The sequence below is a fragment of the Caloenas nicobarica genome, chromosome 23 (genome assembly GCF_036013445.1).
Source record: "Caloenas nicobarica isolate bCalNic1 chromosome 23, bCalNic1.hap1, whole genome shotgun sequence".
Taxonomy (NCBI): domain Eukaryota; kingdom Metazoa; phylum Chordata; class Aves; order Columbiformes; family Columbidae; genus Caloenas; species Caloenas nicobarica.
The window spans coordinates 1,929,410-1,944,722 of record NC_088267.1 but is presented as its reverse complement, the minus strand read 5'-3'; the positions used below and the strand labels follow the sequence as shown (position 1 = coordinate 1,944,722).

General features: G+C 50.4%; 1 protein-coding gene across 6 annotated transcripts in view; it reads right to left on the bottom strand.

Annotated features, from left to right (window-relative positions):
* HIVEP3 (HIVEP zinc finger 3) overlaps positions 1-15,313 on the bottom strand; it is a 171,900-nt gene that overhangs the window by 96,274 nt on the left and 60,313 nt on the right. Inside the window, exon 2 of one of the 6 annotated variants that reach the window (XM_065650328.1) lies at positions 14,996-15,092. The exons of the other annotated variants lie outside the window; for them this stretch is intronic. The gene's annotated coding sequence lies outside the window, so the exon portion shown is untranslated. The remainder of the gene's footprint in view (positions 1-14,995; positions 15,093-15,313) is intronic. 6 annotated transcript variants of the gene reach the window in all.

Genomic DNA, 15,313 nt, shown 5'->3' with positions numbered 1-15,313 from the left:
TTGCCAAAAAGGACAGAGACGGAGGGGTGGATGGAGGGAGGGTTGCGGAGCGGCTAGACAGCACAGCAGATGAATATATTATCCTGCTGCCTCTGGGAACGGAGGTCAGAAGCCGGACCAGGCTGAAGAAACACATTGCATGAAACACTTGCGAAATTAAAGGTCAGTGAGATAATGAGCTCTAACGGCGGCCGAGCGAGAAGCGTTTGCTGCTGGAGCCGGCCCCGAGCTCCCGCTGGAGCTCCGTGCTGCTCAGGGGGTGCCAACCCTGTCCCCTGCAATCAGCGCTCGCTAAGGGACACCGGGCCCGTTGTGTTGCGGCGGGACGGCGGCGGCTGCTCCCGGGACGCTCTGCTCCTCCCCGGCCACTCGCACGGTACTCCAGCCCAGCAGCTTCTCCCCGAGAACAGGCGCTGGTTTCTGCAGGGGCAGAACCACAGCCCAGCCTCGGCGCCTTTTCTGCTCTTTCTCTCGTGCTGCTGTGCTGCACGTCCTACGCCAAGGTGTTTTAACTCTGGAAATAACCTGTGGCTGCAGATCTGCCCCCAGCTCCGTGATCTGGCTGCAGACACCAGGCTGTGCATCCCTACGGATAAACCGTACGCTCCAAAGCAGGGAGGAGACAAACCCATTTTTCACTCCAGGACTATGTTTCCCTGTCTCATACCAGCCAAGTGACTCCTCCTCCTTAAAACCCACCCAACACAAGTGCCTGACCCCGGGTTGAGCCTCTCCAACACGCTGGTGAGCAGTGGCCGTGTCCAGCAGCACAGCACCTTCTGCTGGAGGGTTCTCCAAGAGCTCCAGGAACAGAATTTGATTTCCACAAACTTCCCCAAAGTTGGGCAAGCAACATCCCTAAGGACGGTAAAACTTCACCAGCGAATGGAACAACTTTGTGAAGGTCACAAGGGGAAAAAGGCACAACTGCAAGGGACAAGGGAGAACGGGATTTGGGGGCCTGCTGGTCATGTTGCTCAGCTACATGAGGAGAGACCCAACAGTGGCTCCTGTCTCTAAATATTTTATGTTAGACAGCTGCTGGATAAAGAGCCAGAAAGAAAATCACAGCAGCAGGAGATGGAACCTCCACCCTGGCACTGCAACCCACATCCACCGGGTTCAGAAAATTACAGTGAGCACCTGTACAGGAGCACAGCCTGGGCAGCTGCAAACAAAACCAGTGGCACGCCATAAAGAGAAATAAAATAAAAGACCACGATCGGCAGCCTGGATCAGTCCTTGCACATCAAAACATCTTTTGAATGCTCAGTTACCGCACGTCTGCTCTAGGAATTCCAACACCTGTGACAGCATCACCTTGGAGGGGCATAAAACCTGCGGAAATCGCAGCAGAAAACAAATGTCCCATCACGACATCAGGCAGCTCAGCCCCAAAGCACCGCGGCCACAAGCTCTGCAGGCCCCACGTGTCCCAAACCGGCAGAGAAGGTGTCGACACGATGGCTGAGCCTCTTATCTGGGGAACAGCCGCTACAGGTTCAACTCTCTGATCCTTGGAGGAGACTGGCGTGTTCATACGGTGACCTGGGAAAGGGAGCCTGAGGTAGAAAACACGAGACCTTAATGTCATGAGGCAGTTTCACATGTGTGCCATTTATACCACGGACACCATCACAACCTCTCTGACTGTCGTAGCAACTCAGATATTCTTCTGCTTGCTCCCATCGAGATATTAGGGCTTTTCATTACTTGTCCATTCGCTTCTTATCTGTTATCCCTTCTCCCATGCTCCCCACACTACGGCCCTTGCAACTGTCCCTTTGTCCCAAAGACCTCCTGATACACACAGCGACACCGTGACATCTGCTTGACAGCAGCATCGGCCGAGACCACAGAATCACGGAATCATATTGGTTGGAAGAGACTCTCAGGATCATCGAGTCCAACCATAGCCTGACTCTAGCACTAACCCACGTCCCCGAGAACCTCACCTCTGTGTCTGTTCAACCCCTCCTCAGCCCCATCGGCTTGCTCCACGCCAAAACCTGCAGGGCCGTGTCCATGCAGTGCTGTCTTGGCAAATCCTCCTTTGCCAGAAGCAGCAACCAGGCAAAGAAACAAGCCAACATCCCCCTAATTGCTTCCGGTCCCCTAACGAGCCCGCGCAGCCCTTGCTCCGTGACACCGTGCTGCAGACACACTCTTTGCATGACAGTTTTGCAGCGAGATAACGATCCTGACCCTCCTCCCGAAGGTGAGCTGAGATCGGGGGGTTGCAAGAGCTGCAGTTTGGGGCGATGCTTTATTAATTTTTGCTGCTGCCTTCTCCCTGGTGCTTCCGTATAACCCCCCTGTTCTCTCAGCAGCACCAACCCTCACCCCAGCCCGGGCTTTGCTGACCCCAATCTGGCAGCACATGTGCTGCCATGGGCACAGCGCAACGCGAGCCGCCGCAGCTGCCGAACTGAGGTCCCCGGTGCCCCCGCTCCATCCTTCTGGTGACCGACGCGTTTAATTATGTGTCTGCGAGCGCACGTGCGGGCTCCTGCAGGCTCTGCTCGGGGAACGCATGGAAAATCTGGCTCCGGTACAGTGTTGCTTCTATTTTACCTTCTTTACTGCTTGAAAAACATTTGGCCGTTGCTGGAGAGAGCCAGGCTAGACGCATACATTACAGCACGCTCCAGAAATAGCAACGCGCTGGCTTGCACAATTTTTGCAGCTCAAAAGCTTCCTTTCAGCTCAGCAGCCTGTCCCTGTCCGCGGAGCAGCTCTGGAGAAGGCAAACGAGGGCTCCGGAGCCTGCGGCTTGGGATGAATCACTGCAGGAAGGGTTCACGGCTTTGAAGGCAGGTGAACAAAGCGCGAGCGGGTTTGATTTCCTCGCCCTGGCTGCCAGCTCCTGGGTGTCTTATGCAAAGTGTTTAATGAGCTAATTTGTACATTGCAGAAGAAGCTGTACGTCAAAAGCTGAGTTTAGGTCCGGCCTGGGAAACGGAGCTGTCGGCGAGGACGAGCGTCCCAGCGCCTGCCTCAAGGGCCGTCAGGCTGCACAACCAATGCAGGGCACGGCTTTTCTCTCAAAACCGCCAGTTTGAGCAAAATACAATGGTTTCTAGTGATACAATCCGCAAAATAAGTGTAATTTGTAGTTTGCTGATCTCTGGATGAAAAGCTCCTTGTTTTCTCAGGTGGGTTCTGAGGTCTCCAGTCAGCCATGAGAGATAAGGGCACATGTTGGAAGATCAAACCAGTTTCTGGAATAGCGCATGTTTACATCAAATCTGACGGGTTTTGGGGACCCCGCCTCTGACTACAGGCAAAGTATCTCCCACAGTTGTTCAGATACTGCTCAGCACAGTCTGTAATCAAGCATTAAGTCTCAAGTGCTGACAGGAGACCACCCTCACCTACAAAACATGACAATGAAACACCTACTAGCATCCCAGCCCATGTCAGCACACAGCATTTTGCAACATAAACCCACTGGAAGTGCTCAAATCATTGAAAAATCATACAAATTTAAGAGCATGGTTGACACCAGGAGGTATAAACCAGCCGCTTGGTATTGAACACGCACATCACATTCCCGCACCCAGCCAAGGAGCCCAACAGCACCCGCAGGATTATCTGTCTTGCAGGACCTCCCCAAGAGACCCGGCACCCGGCAGACGGTCCCAGTTTAACCAGTGCTCTCAGACTGGACAGGTCACCGCTGCCCACACATCTGTCCCTCTGGGATCTCCAGACCTCCACCCATCTGCTGCGGCAGCTTGTTTGGGACTATCACGTCCCTAGAAATCCTCAACAAATTTCCACAGCGTTTTTTCTCCCATCCTCCCAACACAGCTTCTAGGTGGGGAAAAACGTCTCGGGTATCCCAGACATCGGTGTTTGCACTAAGGTAACCGTCAGGCTCGTTCGATGGGCACGGCTCGCTTCCAAACACACGCGAGACGAAGAGCAGCGCACGCGAGCTACCGTATGCGCGCACATCCTGCGACACACGCGCTGCCTGCAGCTGTGCCTCTCCTGCTTTCCCCTCTCCCTGCAAGAAAAAATCCTTCTTTTTGGAAGACAACACTGTTCGGTGTCCCCATCACTCAGAGAAGAAGGTAAACATATAGAGTATTGGTGTTGAGCCTGCGGGGGGCAAATGCCATTTCCTAGATACAAACGCTGCAGCCAGAGCGCAGCTGCAGGGATAGGCTGAGACGGGCGCTCGCTGCCCCCGCTCCCTGAGCCCATCGCTGCCCTGCCGGTTACAGAATTACTTTGGATCACAGGCTGCAGGTCATAATCTTCACCTGTGATTAGTGATTTCCTGCTGCCTGCTGACACCAGTGCCTTTACTGGTGGCATTATTCGACTGTGATGTTCTGGGGACACCAAAACCAGTATTTATTGCAGCCTTTGCTGCTGTGAACTGGCTGGGCTGTTTCCAATGCCAGAGCAGCAGACTCTGTGCCTCTTTTTTCCTACTAAGGCATTACAGGCTCTTTTTACATAATTAAACCAGACATTTTGCCTGGCACACTTGATTTAGTGCTTTTTTTTTCCGGGGGGGTGGGATGACCGAAGGCAGCTGTTTGCCCCCTGGGTTGCAGCAAAACTTCAGTGCTTTGCAACCTGGAAAAACAAGAGTCGAACATTTTTCTAAAAGTCCTGAGCGGTTGTTATAGCAACATATGCACGTGCGTATGTGTGTGCATGTAAAAAAAGACTCCAACCCGGCAACACGAGTCAGCTCCCAAGTCACACCAAACTTGGTGTCTTGGCTGGTGTCACCTGAATGCGTCCGCCAGCCCTGGGAGGCCGGGCTGGGCGATATCGTGATATCCCTGCAGGTGCTGGGCAATATCGTGATATCTCTGCGGGTGCCAGGTGCCCGCTGGGCGCTCAGCGCTGTCTCGCGGCTGATTCAGCTCCTGAAGCCGACGGTAATTTTCTTTATCCTGTTTGCTTCCTCCTCCCTGGCAAGGCTGCCACAGCACCTTAGCCCAGCTGGGCAAGACAAGCTCATGGCTCCCTCCCAAACAGATGGCTGCAAGGAAGGTCCAAAAATAATCCAACCCGTGTGCCCGCGAGTTCTGAGCCTGCCCGGCTGATTGGCAGACCCCCCGAGACCACCAGAAGAAGCAGATGGTCAAGACATGAGATCAGAGCTGGAGACGGAGACGTCGGTCAAGGGCTGGAGTGCTGGGATGCGGAGCGGGCGAGGGGTCGCCGGCCCAGCGGGACGGGTGTTTGGGTAATGGGGTTATAGCTGCAAAGGCTGGGTTGCACTTAAAAAAGAAAAAAATACATTTAAAATAAAATCACAGCTTTGTTGTACTGCACAAGTCAGCTCTGGTACTGTTCCGGTCCTGGAAGGATGTGCTGAGCCTCTGTATATTCCCCCATCTCAAGGAGAAGGAGGCAAAAATAAAAATAAAAATAAAATAAAATAAAATCATCCAAGACAGCAAACAAAACCTGAAGACAGTACGTTCATATCGTTCCTGCTATCTGGAGTTGTCTCTCCTCTTTCTGGCTGTATCACGGATGTAACTCACACGTATGAGTACCCCGGGACTTTACTGCTGTACTGCAGAGACTGCCGCCTACAGCTGCTCAGTTAAAGTTAACTGAAGTTTGGCTGGGTTAAAGCTGTTAACTCTTTGACTCTCTTTTGTGACTTACTCCATACGTTTATTGTTGATGCAAAGTGCTGCGTTAACAAACTTGGAAACAGAAAGCCTTTTTATTGTAAAATTCATCTTTGTGTAAAGCAAAAACACCAGAAATCCCTTGTACCACCCAAATCCTCTTGTCATATTCTCAGGCCGTAGCAATATTTCAGCATTATTCAAAAGGCTTTGCAGAGACCTTCTTGCAAAACCAAAAGGTAGATACCCGTGTCTGTAAGGAACACCCGGGCAGCCTGAACCCCGACCCCTCCGTGTGAAGCGTCCCACGGACACCCCGCGCCTCGCTCGGGTCAGGAGGGACGCGAGATGCTCCGCAGGTGCCAATACCCAACACAAACCAGCGCCAGCTCTTATTTTTGTCCGGCATTTGCTGTTTTAAAGGCTTACGCTTCCGTCAGAGCAAACAAAGTCTGAACACATCGGGCAGCCCCCGAGAGTCTGGAGCCCATCTCCTATAAAACAGACCCCCCCGACCACACGCTGCCCGTTAGGAGCCAGACGACTTGCGCACAGGTAACTGCAGCCATCTGGAGCTGCCAGGAGATGAGCAGGTTCCTGAGGGACCGTCTGGAGCTGCGTGCGGAGCCCCGTGGGACAGCGGGGCAGCGCGGGGCGCACCGCCCGAGCCCCGGCCTGCCGCCCCTCCGGCTGCACGGCGCGCTCAGAAACACTCCTTCCAAATAAAACCGTCACCAATGCGGACATTTGTCACCCCGCGGCTTTATTTTTTAACCCGCAGTGCAACGTTGCTGTAAGAAATTGAATACTTGAGCATTAAGTATGTGTTACAGCGCTGCCTTATACAGCAGCAAAGCGATTAATTAAAATTTACAAGAGTAATCCAAATGCCTAAACATGTTTCTTGGCGGTAAATCCTATAACCTGCTGCCAATAACATCTCAAACTAACGACAGCCCCAAAGTCAACCTTTGGGAGCCCTGAAGAGTCGCTCTGAACTAAACCAGTTGGTAACTGGAGAAAAACAAAAAGATAGGCAATTCTTCAGGAAAAACAAAGCACGTGAATACGATAACGGCTGGGGTGTCTGGCTCACACCGGGAATAGCCCCGTCCCAAGTCACACGCACTGGCCAAAGCCCAGTTGTGTTAGGGATTACACTGCGGCACTGAATATGCCGGATAAAAGAGGGAAAGAGCCAAGTTCACATCCAGCCCGCGCCCCGGGAGATGCTGAGCCTTCCAGACACACCGAGCCCGGCCAAGCGCTCTGCAAAACCACCGCCTACATGATTCCCGCCGGGGTTTTCTGCATAAAACTCCAGAGGACACAGATATCGATCACGCTTCTTCCCCGCTCCCCACAAATCCACTCGCAGAATATAATCCAATAACTTGATACTTTAGGTAACCTTTGAAAAGCTAAAATTGAAATTTCCCAGGGGTGACACTTGAGACTAAATTAGAGTTGAGGGGGTAAAACCAGGGTTAAAGCTGTTGATTTAAATGCGAAAAAAATAATTCAGGAAGATGTTACCATCGACCAGGCAGGTTTACAGGGTATAACCCAGCAGGGCTCACTGGAAACTGGTGGTGTAAATCAAACGAATGAGAGGGGGAGGCTCTTTAAAGGCTGATCTCGCTATTAACAACACATTCCCCTTGCAATGTGTAAATAAACACAAAACTTAGCGCTGAACTCATCTGCACTAGCTGCTCGAGCAACTCCTCGTATTTAATTATCACTGCTAAATGATTTCAGTGTTTTCAAAGCACACTAGTTGCTTACTGGTAATGATTCCACTGCCATGAAATAAACCTTGCAACGATGAATGGGAATCTTATGGAAACACAGCTCATTTGTAAGCCTAGAGCAGTTTTTGCTGCATTTTTGTGTGCTCTTTCTTGAAAGAAGGAGAAAAGTAGTGGCACGTAGGGTTGCACAAATGGGGCCATCCTTAAGTACCAAGGCAGAACAGGATGGTGAATTAAATGTAACCTGATAAATACCTGGGCAAGGAAACCTTAGTGAGGGCAAAGACCTACAGGAGCTGACGGTAACAGACGTATTCATCTCTAACCCGTTAAATAACTTTTATTCCATGCTAATGTTCAGCGTGGTCTATAAATGTTCACTTTTAAAAGTGCTTTTTCTCCCTGGGGATGCTGGATTGGTTTACACTCTAAAACACCCTCCCCGTGTCAAATCCCATCGCCCTGCGCTCCGTTCCCGTGTTTTAGCTCCCGTCTCTCAACACACCAATTTTAGTTCAGCACAGTCAGGATTCTCCTCGCTGGGGACGCTGCCTGTGCCCCCCCAAGGCGCCCACAGGTGGGAGGGAGATTGTTGGTATTTATCTCTCCCTTCCTGCTACAAGTTGTGTCAGGAGCCCCATTTCAGCTCCATTATAACTCCCTTTGACTGACAGGCCAGAGTAATGAGCCTGGTTGCCTGAGGACGGCCAGACAGAGGGAAGCTCTAAATAGACCTGTCAGAGAGTTGCTAAAGAGACTAATACATCAACTACATCAGTGCCCGACACAGAAAAATCTTTTAATCTACCGGTCTTTCAATTTTAAACGTTTGCCAAGGCCCAGCATCTATAATGCCGCATAGGTAATATGCTTTTTCTTTATAAATAATTGTAACGACCCTTCTAAGGCTATGCCTGGGTTTCTTTTCATGAAAAACAAGAAAGGAGGAGGAGAAAAGAAGCGGCAGGCTGCCAGGGATCCAAATGCTTCAGTAGCTGACAAAAGAGAATTTGGGCTGATTTTCTTAAAAAAAAAAAAATGCAGCTTTGGAATGATGAATTCACAAGTTGTTATGGGAACTAGCAGCACAGATGATGCCCCAAAGGAGCACCGAAGAATGTCTATGGGATCTGGAGGGATAATAATGGAACACAGACATCTATAACGTGCATGGGTTTCACCAAAACGGTACGACAATTTGTAAGCCGATACTCGCAGCGCAGGGTCCGTGTGCCAGCACGAAGCCCAAGCCCGTGCAACACGTCAGACCCAAACGATGCGGCTGGGATGCTCGATGGCTCTGGCCCCCTCCCAGCTCCCCCCGGCCATCCGGATAGTGTCCCTCCTTGTTTATTTATTTACTTTGACAACACGTTAATTTTCCCTCACACCACCTCACATTTTCCAGGAGCTCTGTGCCAACTCCCGTACTGGGAGCACACGTGTGCGGTGGGGAGGGAGGGGCTGGGGGCACCGGCAGCGGTCGGGGATGCTGGAATTCAGGGGGACACCAGGGGCAGGTTTTATCACAGAACAGTTTGGGTTGGAGGGCCCTTCCCAGCCCCCCCAGTGCCCCCCTAGTGCCCCCCTGCCATGGGCAGGGACATCTGCACCAGCTCAGGTTGCTCAGAGCCCCGTCCAGCCTGGCCTGGGGTGTCTCCAGGGATGGGGCGATATTGATGCCGATGAGATGGGAACCAGCTCAGCAACTGGGCTCAGTTTGCAGGTCTCTGTAGGAGCTGTGGTCTGGACATACGAACAAACCTCACCGTGCTTCCCCCGGACCTGCTGCTCATATTTGGAAAAAGTCTAGTAACACTGTAAAGGTACCTCTTGATCTGCCTTCCAAAAACCTCTTTCAAAATGTGTTTTGCTGAGCTGTTTACTCAAATTCTTGTGAGTCAGCTTGACAGCACGCGGGTCCGCGTCAACCCCGCGGGTCCACACCCACCCCGCGGGTCTGCACCAACCCCAAAAACCATGGCCCTCATCCCCCTGCGCTCGGCTGGGCAGGACAGCCCAGAGGGAAACCACAGACCAACCCCCCCAGAACACACTCTACAGATTTACACCTGCACTATGTTAATAGTTGGATCATAAATAAAGTGTGTGGCTTGCCATTCAGCCCGCCCGAGTCCACCGCCCTGTGTGATTTTTCCGGCCGTCCTTTCGGTCTGTGCCAGGAGAGGGCCCTTGGGCTCCTTCCCCTTTGCAACCTTGAGCACGCCAAAAGTTACAGACTGCACCAAACGAGCACCAAAGGAAACATTTCCTGCACCTAAAGCTCGCAGAAGCCACGTTAGCGAGCCCCATTACTTGCACAGATCACAGAAGACTCACTCATGTTCGGGTTTTTTTCTGCACTAAAAGACCTTTCCCGGAGTTTGGGAGAACCAGAGAACTGCGGGTTTCACCACAGAACCTGCAGTTTGCATTTACCCAGCGATTTTCTGCCAAATGTCTGGCTGTGCGCTCTTCCAGAAGGTAATAAAAAGCCTGCACTAGGCTCTTCTGCAGAACTACTTACTGGGGTTAGGAGGTTTGTTCTCTATTTCATATGAACTCCAAGTAAGAGAGAGACATATTCTCAGTATTTGCTGTGCTTTCCTGTTTGTCCAAGCCACCCAGCTCTCCCCTAGAGTCTCCTCCACCTCTGCGCTCAGCTGCGCTTTGGGTTGTCCTCAGGTTGTCCCCAGGTCCCTCTCCTCTCCTGAAGCTCTGCCTCCCACCAGCCAATTTGGCTCCAGAGTCCCAGCAGGACGTCTCCGTCGCACCAGCACGACGTCTCCGTCGCACCAGCACACCCCGTCCGGATCAGCACCCTGCTGCCCTTACACACCTGCTCCCCACTTCTCCTCCAGTCCCTCGGAAAGGCAGAGAGGGGGAAAAGGTCCTTTCCAGATGTGTTTTGCAGATGTCATAAACGGCCCACATCCCATCCATCTTTGACAAAAGCTTGAGGAAACTTGGCCCAGCCCAGGTGTCATCACCTAGAAATCCTGATCAACCCCCCGCTAACCTGAAGCGAAACTCGGACTTTCCCTTGGAAGCACTGCTCAAACAAACGTCACCAGCACACGGTTCATGCCGGCCCGAGCGGACGGTCACACGAGCCGCTCCGGGGAACACAGCGGTGCCCCTTCCATCTGCAAAGAGCGTTTGCGTTTCTTCCAAAAAAGCAAACACCAAGAAGGACTGACAGGCTTCCATCTGACTTCTATCAAAGCCTGGAGGAAGGAAGGCTTTCAACTGTGCAGCCCTTTGTAAAGATGGGAGGATGGGTAAAAATAACGTGTAATTAGAGTCTAATGAATCAGCAGCAGTTGTCTGGCCAGCAGTGCACAGCTCCCACGTGCTAGTGAACCGCCCGATATCCTTTTCACCATCCAAGAGCAGCGCGACAGCGAATTCGCGCTCGCTGCCCCCACAAATGTTTTTTCCTTACGCTTGCAGTGCAGGTTCAAACTCTGTTTCACCCCGGAGAGAACCAGGACACGACTTTACCAGACGAGGAAGCCCAAGAAACCAGCAAACCCGCTGGGCTGTCAGGGCCGACGCGCCTGGACGCACATTAAAGCGATGGAGCTCACCCTGGTTTACCCATTTGTGGAGCTTTGTTGCGGCCAAGAAACCAGCTCGGCGCGCAGGGCCGGGCGCTCTCTGTGGCACAGCGGGAAGAAATTCAAAACCATCCCCCAAAATTCCTTGGCAACGACCTCGAGACTCCGCGGCAGTGTTAATTTAGCCCGTTTCCATTAAATACTTTTCATTCCCACCCTCCTTCAAACGTAGGCACGGCTCTTGGTCCCGTCGTGCTTACGGGACGCAGTTTTGCGGGAGTTCTAACTGCATGTTCCTCCTGAGATACGAAAACTGAACCGGATTTTTTTTCCTTCTTTCATCTTAATAAAACTCCTATTAAAGACCATTTCTACATCTTTAGTTTAGCTTGTACTTTCAACTAGGCCAGAGGAGAAAATTGATTTTCAATTTAGAGCACAATCAGAAATAAAATGAAGTCCAGGTTCAGTTAAGGAAGATCAGAAAGTGCTGTCAAAACACTGTTTTACTTCTATTTTGCTTTATAAATACAAAAGATATCAAATAATCAGAAGTTGCTTCTGTTGGAGACGCTGAGATCTGGACTGAGTATTTTCAATCCAAAGGGCAGGTCCATTGTGAACGGGCTCAGGGAGCCAAGATCCCGAGGGATTTTGCAAAGGATGCTGAAAAAGCTCATCCCGCCACACAGGACAGAGCTGCCTGGACAACACCGCGGAGGTTTTCCTGGACCCTGGCGGAAATCAAGGGGTTTGGTGGGTTTAATTTCCACCATCAGAGCTCAAGCGAGACTCGGGCTCATGAATCTCCCTTATTGTATTTGACTCTCCTGAGCTCCAGCATCATTTTTGGAAGACGTTATCTCCTACGCCAAATGAAAGTCTGAGGTAACGGCTGTTTCCTACAGCATTTTACTCAGTGCACCCTGACTGGTCACACAGTGTCCATGCCAGTGGTTTTTGGGGTTGGAGCTTTTTTGCTCTGACTGTTTAAGCCATGCAAAAGAAGATGCACAGGCTGGTTCATATATGCATTAACCACAAATTACATCGCTACAAAGCACCAGTTCAAAAGAAGGAAGTGAAAAATAAGCATTCAGATTGGTTTCCCAGTTTCAAGCTCGTTATTTTTGGCTCAATTCCCCACCTTTCTTCTAGAGCAAAGGCAGGGTCAGAAGATGATGTCCCAATGGAGCGAAGCTTTCTCCTTTTTTCTTCTCTCTCTTTTGATCCTCCCTCGTTCCGCAGCCAGGAGGCCGCGAGCTATTTCCATGGCAAAGAGGAAGGTGGATTCAATGCCTTTTCTTCCGCGGAACACGGCGCTGGTGGCAAGTGAGGGAGGAAAACGTCCCGAGTGCTGCAGGAAGGACCAGAGCAAAGCCAAGAGTGGCCACGGGGCTCAGAGCGCTGGAATCACCAAGCCAACGTGCCTTTTACCATTTCCCACAGTAAACCCACAAGTCCGGGATTTTTTCAGCGTTCATGGATGTAACAGAGAGTGAAACCAGAGGAAAGCACAGGATGATCATAAAAGCAGCAGCTTTCTCTACACACTTATTAAAGTAACACGAGGCCAGGATCCTGCTTCCCTCAAGAGTCCCGACAGCGCCTTAGTCGCCATTAAGATATTGATGTAGCGTTATTTTCTCCCTAAGCCCCCTAATTTGCTCTCAATTCATTGTCCATGGGATTAAGCCTATTTTTTTTTTTTAATGAAAACACAAGAAAAGCTCAGTGACATGAGGACGAAGGAAGTCTGTGCTATTCACCAGCCACCCACATGCTATCCTAATTCATCAGCACACAAAGCCAGCTCTTTGTCTTTGCAGCTCCCTCTATGCCGTTCATTCACGGTGAGGTATCGCTCCCAGTAATCAGAGCCTGCCTATACAGGGGGGAAAAATAAAAAAAAAAAATTTAAAAGAGACAAAAAACATCTAATCAGGCCTTAGAGTTAGCCCCATTGTCACAGAGACAGCTCCTTTTTTAAAAACAATGTACATATGGCAACAGATCTCTATTAAGCACCCTTTCCGTGCAAAGTTAGATGGTAGTTTATGTAACGGGAGGGCAACGTGAGTATTTTCTTACTTAACGAGACTTTTTGCCACTAATAACAAATCAGCTGAACATCAGGGGAAAATAATAATAATAATGCCCAAAGAATTAGGAAGAAAGGATACTCATAGTTTAAGGTTGCTTTAACCTTTGTATCTTCAAATGCATTGTTTTTCTGCGCTTAATGAACTACATATGTGATTTGCAACTGTTAAGGGGTTAATCTCTAACCATTGTTTTAATTGGATCAACAATTGGCCTTCCGCCACTTCCTTTGCAAGATTATTCCACAATCTAATAGGAATCAGTGCCAGAAAGTATTTTCCTGAGGATACGTGCCAGAGGAAACACTATGGGAATAGATAATGACCCAAGTTTCACAAGGATCAAATATTGCAATTATTATCATCCTGCAGCCAGAGTCATGACAGCTCCGACTGCCTGTGCTCACACTTCCAGAACGGCCCCATCTTGGGAATGGAAAAACTTACTGAAAATCCCGAAGGTTGTACAAACAAAGAAAAAGGAAAAATTAAAAAAAAACAAAAAAAAAACAAAAAAAAAAAACCAACCACACCAAAACCTTAATTCTATATTGTGCTGTATTGCAAAATCCGGATCTCAATTGCCTGTGCGACGCACCCAGTGGCTCCGGGCAGCTGAACACGTGCGGTGCTTCACACGCAGCTCACGGGCGCAGAAAAATCCATTCTTGGGGCTACATTTGCTTGACCTTAAGTTTAGCCCGCAGGCCTGGGGAGGGAGGATGCTATCGGCAGGGAAAACGCCTTGGAGACACACTTCTGCAGGGAGTTTAAGTGCTCACCATACAAACTTCATTAATTATATTCTGAATGATAACTCGTATAATGCTATCTCCATCAACTGGGCAATGAATACACACTCACAAACAGTACATCTAGTTTTTAACGTTTGCTTGTTCATGAGTCTCATCACACAAGGGAGGGTTCGCCACTGTGAGCACTGACATCCTAAATGTGCTCTACATGAATTTCTAATGCTAATACACATATAAAAGTGGACAACTTCTGGCACTATGCACATGGCTGCATTACATCTAATACTTGCACCGGCAAAGGAGTTTTAAGACTGGTGTCACGGGCATACAACCTACTAAACACCTCGAGGAACTGAGGCTGCCAAGTTTGGGATTTTGAGAGAGAAAAGTCTCTGCTCTGGATAAAACAGGACTTTGGAGGTAAGTTCTCAGAAGGTCCCTGGAGTGTGTCCTCACTCAGCCTGCAGAGCAGCGTCCAGCACAGACACGGACCCGAGAGGGGCCAGAGCAGCCCCAGCAATGAGCCGAGGCTGGAGCAGCTCTGCCGGGGGACGGGCTGGGAGAGCTGGGGTGTCCAGCCGGAGAAGAAAAGCTCCGGGGAGACCTTATCAGCTGCGTACCGACACCTCCAGATCCCCCGCCCAGGAGGATGGGTTTGAACGAAGCAGCAGCAAGGCCGTCAGCCGCTGCAGCAATGAACAGATTACAAGCTTCAATACACTTACATATGTTTGTCTCGGAGTATAAGCAACTAGTGCGATTGTGTCTGCTAAGAGCAGCTGTCAGGACCGTGCTGCTGGATCACCCAGCGATAACAGCGGCCATCGCGTGAGTCTGTCACCTTCCACGCGTCCCCTCCGCGGACCTGGAAATGTTCCTGATGCGTCTCATCGGCGCCTGGTCCGGGCAGCGTCACAGTGCCCGTTTCACAGGCAGGAAAATGGAAGGACAAAGCAGATGAGTAACTTGATTAAAGCCTAAGTACATAAAGATGGCTATAACCAAACACAAAACCAAGCCTGGTTTTTAATCAATACAAAATTAAACAAAAATATATACATTGCTGAGATATAGTGATATAGTGATATATATACGCACACATATATATCTCAGCATACTTTACAAAACCTCTCCTCAGCCTCCAGCTCACGTGAAATATTGAAGATAGCAGACACATAAACTGTATTTTGAGCCAGCACCGCCAGCACTCACATGTGTATCTGTGGAAGTCTTGGGTTCGTTTCCAGGGACCACGTCACAATGACCCAGTGCTGCCGGGTACAGAAAGGTACAGATCTGATGTGCAGTTCTGCAAAAGGCAAATGACAAAACCAGCTCGGATGGTGCCAAAAGAGCCTCTAACTTTGCAGGACACTGAAAGAGATGGGAATTATCATAGAATCACAGGATGGCTTGTGTTGAAGGGCCCTTCCCAGCCCCCCAGTGCCCCCTGCCATGAGCAGGGACATCTGCACCAGCTCAGGCTGCTCAGAGCCCCGTCCAGCCTGGCCTGGGGTGTCTCCAGGGATG